General features: G+C 32.2%; 1 pseudogene; it reads left to right on the forward strand.

Moving 5' to 3' along the window:
- Positions 1–4,937: 4,937 nt before the first annotated feature.
- Positions 4,938–5,574, forward strand: LOC107514086 (annotated as a pseudogene).
- The last annotated feature ends 1,928 nt before the right edge of the window (positions 5,575–7,502 follow it).

The following is a 7,502-nucleotide window of genomic DNA, read 5'->3' on the forward strand; positions in this document are numbered from 1 at the left end:
TTCAATTATCTTCATTTTTTAGTAACTCATTTACAGAAATATTCTTTCATAATGTTGAACTGAACAAGAAGTGAATGAGAACAGGATGTGAAAAAATTAGTATAGTTAAAAATCAGGGGACTAACAAAAGAGAGTGTTAAAGATTTAAAAACATCGTAAACATATACCTTTTTTCTACTACTCATACTTCTGCACAGCGGAAAAAGTCTTTCTTGAATACATGCATTTTTTTTTATAAAGCCATAACTAGGAAAAAAATAGAACAATTTAACTGAGATGACTTAAAACCATTCACTTGTAATTTTATTATTTGGTGAAAGGCCCATTCTTTCTGAATTTTCAAAAAATCAATAGCATTATTAGACTATTAACTTTGTAAATGTCTGCACCACTGGAGTAAATATAAATAAATGTTTAGAGTCAGCTTAAAAATATGAAACTGAACTTTCACATATATAAAACAGCAGCACCTCTAATAACTCTAGCACTTTTAAACTCTTTACTTTTAGAAAAGTGTGTTACAACTGCCACTTAAATAGGTTGAAAAAAGAAATAAAATAAAAGAACCTTATTACATTATGTGACAAATACCCGAGCATGAAATATTCCAAATCATAATTCTGAAAATAAGACTCTAGATAGAGGCATAGAGCTCAAGGAAAAAGGAGAATCGGAAAATATTAGATATACGAAAGATACAAAAAATATTTCATGAAACTAGTGAATACTATTAGAATATTACTATTTAAACAGCCAAATCAATAGATCCTACACACAAAATTTGTGTTAGCCTAAGTTTGTCAGAGAGTTACTATGAATATAAAAACAGTCTTTCCTTTTAATTTACTTTTCATAATGAAGACTGTAGGGCAAAATAATAGTTGTCATTTTAAAAATGTGTTTTATTATTTTCCATTCCTAATGAAAATATTCATCCTGTACATTTGGAAATATATGAATAAGTAAAAGTTTTCAATATTAGGCGCCTCTACAAAAAAACATATTTGATAAATTTGAAGCAACTGCTATGTATTAAATTTTAGCATATTGACTCTTTCAACTATATTTTTGAAACTAAATATATGTTTTGAAATGTTTTTCCTTAACAAGAGGAAGTTACTATATTGGGAAGAAAAGAAAAACAGTTTTCCAAAGGTATTTTTAATATGATTCAAATATTATAAAGAAAACATACATGATTTCCATAGTTTTACACATTTCCAAAGATTGGGTAATAGTTGCATATTGAGAAAAGGTATATATCAGTGATAAATATGAGACATATAAAGATTTTAAGACTTTATAGTGAAGGTTCAATCTAAATACACTAGGAATTTGTAATTCTAAATTGTGTACATGAGACAAATAATATATATAGAAAATATATTTATGAAAAATAACTTTATCAATTAATATTAAATGCAACCGTAAACAAATTACAAACTATCAAAGCCATCTAAATTCCCCGATTTGTCTAATACTCCAATAACTAACTTCGATGACTAAGAATTCACATTTGAGAAGTAAGGAGACAATCTAAGATGGTTTCAGTGATTTATGGTCAGGAAAAAAAGTATTTTCAAGGAAAATCATGCCCGATTGATTTTATTTCCTATATATAATTAAGGCAAAAATAATGTTATAGAAGGAAAATAAGATAAACCTAAGAAATTCAGTATACAACCTCAGACACATAGAATGTCATAAATATTTCTTTTACATGGATTTCTAAAAAAGAAATCCAAGTATAGTTCAGAATAACAAGTGACAGATCATGTGAGACCTTATCATTTTTTTGCATGTGCATGTGTATGTGTGCTCCATATATAATCTTGATTATTACAATTAAGAAAAATTCTAAAATAATTATTTCTCTAGCAGATATACCCTAAAGTAGCTCAAGCTATAAAATACAGAATGGTTCACCATAATATGCTCATTTTTAACATAAGGAGTATTCAGGCAAAATGTCAAATGATATAGTGTAATAAAAAATATTATCAGCACCTAGCCCAATTCTCTGTATCTTGTTTTCCTCATGTGCTGATATTGAAAAAAGAAATTTTTTATTTTGTGAGCTACAAAGGAGAACATTTTTAGAATGGCTGAAATATTGCTGTGCAGAGAGAACATCAAATCAAACAGAAATAATGTCACTAAAATATGTACCACCTGTGCATCAATATATTGCCCTGATTTGCATGACTGAGTCTTACAAAGCATACTTCAGTAACCATGGGTTTTTGAATATTAAATCTGTAAGGACTAATTGCAATTTATTGAATATGTCCGTGGAGCAGAACTTCAGTAAATCCAGTCCAAGAAGTGGGTAGGTTACAGCATTTTTTCCCTTGTTCTTTTAACCAAATGATGGTTTCTCCTTTCAATCAGTGAAACTTATAAATAGTCTAGGAACTAGTACAGCAGAAGAATAATGGTTGAAATATCAGATGATCCAGTTTTATGACCCTTAGCACAAAGATTAAACCCTCTATTTTCAGCAGTGCACAATTTTATGCTATTTATGGGAGTTTGACCCTGAACTGAACTTCTTCAGACTGTTCTGTTCAATCTGAAGTTATAAGCACTAGTGACAGTCTGTAGCATGTAATGAAAAAAAAAAAAAATGGAACGACAGCTGTTTGCTTTCACAACCCTGCCATTCATGTTGAGAGAGGAAAAGCTGTGGGACTGTTGGATCCAGAACAAAATGAGTTGGGATTTAACAGTTGCAAAGAGAAATCCTTTTGTTATATACTGATTTGGAGTACATCTCTGGTGGTGGAATCAAGGGTCAAACGTAGGACAGTTTCCCTTGCAATGCTGAAAGGAACATAACCCACTTTTATATTAGCTAATTGTGTTCTGTTTATTTGGGTACCTGATTAAAATGTTCTGTATTATTTATCTTTCATAAACCTAATATGATTCAAAATATAAAAGAAAACCGCTTGAAAGTGAGCAAACATAAAATTACCAATTAGGAATAAGATTATTTTAAATTTCTTACAGAAATATTTTTTATTTAAATCATTATATTAAAGATTATGCTGAGTTCTTTGTACTGAGAATTAAAATATCATGGTTAAGAAATTGATAAGTATGTTTTTAGATGTGCATGTAGTACCTCTTATTCTAATATAAACAATTTTTTCCTAAAAATGCATAATATGCAATAAAATATTATCATTGAACTTTATAACTTAAATCTATAAAACATAGCACTTAAAATTTTGGAGAGGAGAAATTTGGAATGCTAAAACTACTCCTGCAGTTCTGAAGTTGAAGATGAAATTTTTTAAAGTTTTCTGGAAAATATAGCACAGTCTCTGGTACAAACACAGAGACTCCCTCCCATAATTTTTCAAACTCTGAAGCCCTTGGTACCTAAGGACTTTCATGTGAAGTGCATTCTTATATGTGAAGGAAACAAAGGAGGACTCCTAAGATAGTGAAATGAATGTTCTATACTCTTGGGGATGAAACCCCCAAAGTGTCCTGTCTGAAGCATCCTTGTCTATACTTCCATGAACATCTTTGGCATCTTACCAAAAATAGATGTTTTCTAATTATGCTTCTTTTCTAATGAAAAATTGTTAAAATAAGCTGTTGATTTCTTTATGAATCATAATCATCTTTAAGGGAAACAAATATGATAACTTCCCTGATTATTTCCAAGGGCGGATGATGACATCTTATCATGGAGTAAACCAGGGATGATGAGATGGCGTTATGTATGTGGGTCATCTATAGCACATTCAGTACACGAGAGACCAGTAGAAATTGTCAATATTAGACCAATATATATTAGGCTTTACAACTGGTGCTTAAAATACACATCTTTAGAAATTTTACAGTCTAAATAGAGCTAGTAAATATAACCTCATAAAAATGAATAATAAAATTAATAATGTTAAGAAGTAAATCACTGGTTCATGTGATATGTGCTATAGGAATTTTGAGTTAGGCAACAATATTTTCTTACTAAAATATTTTAAAATCTCTATGAAATGACTGCCTCTTACAGAACAGTCAGGAGTTCAATTTTTCCTCATACGAAACATTTGCAAATAAGTAATTTATAAATGAGACAATCTGGTTTATGTGAAGTTTTGAATTTTGAATATAGTAATTGTTAGCTAGGCTATGTTAAAGGCACAGCACAGAAGTTTTCAATAATATTCACAATACAGAATAATAGATATTGAAACTGATATACTTTATTAGCTAATGTACTTTTTATGAAATTCCAAAATATTTCAATTAGTGTGAATGGTAACAGTAAACAGAATTAATTGTTACACAGTTAGTAATTTTGTCATATTAAAGCTAAAAACTTGAGGAAAAAGCAGTTGAACTTTGACAATTTATGTTAAATGGAATAAATAACCTCCGTTGATTAATTATTGTTCTTTTTCACTCTCTCAAAGTGAAATGAAGTTAAGTATTACATGTTACATCTTGGGGTAATATAAATCACAGGGTAAAAGTGTCTCTCTTAACATGGAATTATAAGGGTTAAGAACCTTGTAATGCTAGATCTGTCAGAAGACATTGTCTCTGTTTTTTTGTGTGGGTATCTGCACACACACCAAATCTGATGAGAGAAAGGGAGAGGGAGAAGAGATGGGGGAGGGACAGCAAGAGGCAGAGAGAGAGACAGAGACAGAGAGGGAGACAGGCAGAAACAGAGGGAAGGAAGGAGAGAGTGAGCAGGAGAGAGATTTAACAGAAAAAGAAATTCTGCTTCAAAGGGAGTTTTACACATTCTAAATTACTAACTCTAAGCACAACTGGTTTGCACTTATGTTCTGAATTCCTTAATAAAACTTTTATTTCTCATCTAGAAAGCTACTTTAAAAATTGAGCTTTTATTTTCAAGATTTCAAGGCTTCTGCTTTTTCCTTTCCTCTGGCTGAGCCACCAGGTAAGCCAAGATGGGGGCTTATAAGTACATCCAGGAGCTGTGGAGGAAGAAGCAGTCCGATGTCATGCGTTTTCTTGTCAGGGTGCTCTACTGGCAGTACCACCAGCTCTCTGTGCTCCACAGGGCCCTCCACCACACCCAACCCCATAAAGCGCGCAGGCTGGTTTGCAAGACCATGTCCTATATTGGATTCGTGTACGCCTGTACCCCGTGGTGGCCCCAAACGCCCTGTTCCTAAGGGTGCAACCTACGATAAGCCTGTCCATCATGGTGTTAACTAGATAAAATTTGCGAATCTTTCAGTCTGTTGACGAAGAGCGAGCTGGAAACCACTGTGGGGCTCTGAGAGTCCTGAATTCTTACTGGGTTGATGAAGATTTCACATACAAATTCTTTGAGGTTATCCTCATTTATCCTTATCCATTCAATAAATCCAGCAGACAAAGTCCTGACACCCAGTGAATCACCAAACCAGGCCACAAGCACAGGGAGATATGGACGTCTGCAGGCCCCAAGGGCCCTGGCCTCAGAAAGGGCCACAAGTTCTAGTATATTGTTGTTGGTGGTTCTCATCTTGTAGCTTGGAGAAGGCTAATACTCTCCAGTTACACCATTACCGCCAATATGTTTGTAAAATTCTTTCCTAATAATCAATTTAAGGCAGTCAAAAAACAAAAACAACAACAAAAAAGACTTCTTTTGCAATACTGTTTCTGTTCTTTAGGCATGTTTACAATCCAGAATACAAGACTCATAACTGGAAATATTTGATTTGTAGATTTAGAAACCCAATCCAAAATTTAATCTCTCTCTCTCACACACACGTGTGTCAACACACACACACACACACGCACACACACAGAATGGAATTAAGTATATATATATATTACTAATATTCTAATCCATTTAAAGATCACTGCTTTTTAATATGGACATGGCTGAACTTTCAAAAGATTGTTTTTCAGAGCCCAAGGTAAATTGACATTTTCTCTTCACTTCTGAATGGCAAAGTTTTACTTTCGTAGTATTGGCATCCATCTTGCATCATTATTTTTTTCTTACACACACAAACACACACATGTCCTGAAGGAGTTCTAATTCATTTCCAGCAAAGTCAATATTTAGTGATATTACGCGTAGATTACACACACACACACACACACACACACATGAAATTCAGAATATAATACATTTATTTTCTCCCCTCTCTGTTTCAAAAATATCCTAGAGATGACATATCATTTGTAGATATTCCAATAGGTTATGTAATACAAAGTTCAGAGGCAACTATTTGTAAAATAATAACTTAATAAAGTGTTAATATCATTCGTGTATATGAAAAAAATCTGTTAGAAATAACAAGTACAGATATAACAATTGGTTCAAACAATGTAAATATTATCCCGTATATAATTTAAAAGTGCAGTGAAAATTATCTGGGTTTTTGAATAATGGTTTAATAGACAATTGTTTTTAAATGCTGATGATTTTAATCTGATGCCTACTTAAAATATTTTAAATAATAATTTACTTATTTAGGCATCAGAATAAGCTTAAAAACTTTTCGATTGGATAATTACTCAATTATTGTGGAACAAAAGTAAGCATTCATACATATTAATATTAACAGAGCAACAGGCAACCAAGAGATTTAAAAAAATGAATTATATGCTAAAGCAAAAGTTGACAAATATATGGATTCTTATGATGGAATCTGGAAAGGAAAATCAGTATTAAAATTTTAAGCTACCTATTTTGTAGTCATATACAAAGCAAAAACGATCTGCTCTGCTTTAACCCAGTACTGTGACTTTTTGTTAGTTCTCTAAATAAAGGTCACACGATTTTTCTGTTTCTATATAAAATCCAGATAACCAGTTTTAGCTTGTGATTTAGCATTTTATAAAGTAGTAAATGAAGTTACTAAGAAATATACTTTCGTAAAAAGGAATTTGTATTTGCCTTCCATCACATAGACTCAGTCAAGAATTCAAAAAGCACTCTAAGTATTTTCAACAGAGATCATTTAAATACAGAGAACTGGATTAACAGATGTTTGAATACTGAAAAATAAAACATTGAGCTAACACAAGAAGTAGCTACCGTCCCTAGGATTTAGGAAAGAAATAACTCAGTTGGGGCTCTTATGCAGGGTTTTGGCACATTGGTTCTAGGATTAACTAAAGAAGCTGGCTGCTATTAGCAGACTGCAGTTGCCAGAGCAGCAACCCATTGCTAGGGTAACACTGACAGAACAGCTAACAAATAAGAAAAAGCAAATCCTTCCCTCTTTCTCTTGCTCTCTAGTGTCTCTTTAGTGATTGTGATCTGTAGAACTCAATAGGATTCCAGCCAACATAGGGGAAATGGAATCCGTAGAACCCCAGATCCAGAATCCTTTACAAAGAAGGGTATTTTTGGTGCTAAGAAACGATAGCTTAATTACTGGCAGGCGCCTTTAAGCTGTGTGGAATCTTTAAACAAGAATGTAAAGGAATAAAGATTCTTAAAAATTTGAAACATTTTATGGCTAATGTTTTTGTTTCTCTCTATTTTGCTATATTAAATTTTATTT

This window comes from Rousettus aegyptiacus, unplaced genomic scaffold, assembly GCF_014176215.1.
Source record: "Rousettus aegyptiacus isolate mRouAeg1 unplaced genomic scaffold, mRouAeg1.p scaffold_m13_p_3, whole genome shotgun sequence".
NCBI classification, from domain to species: Eukaryota; Metazoa; Chordata; class Mammalia; order Chiroptera; family Pteropodidae; genus Rousettus; species Rousettus aegyptiacus.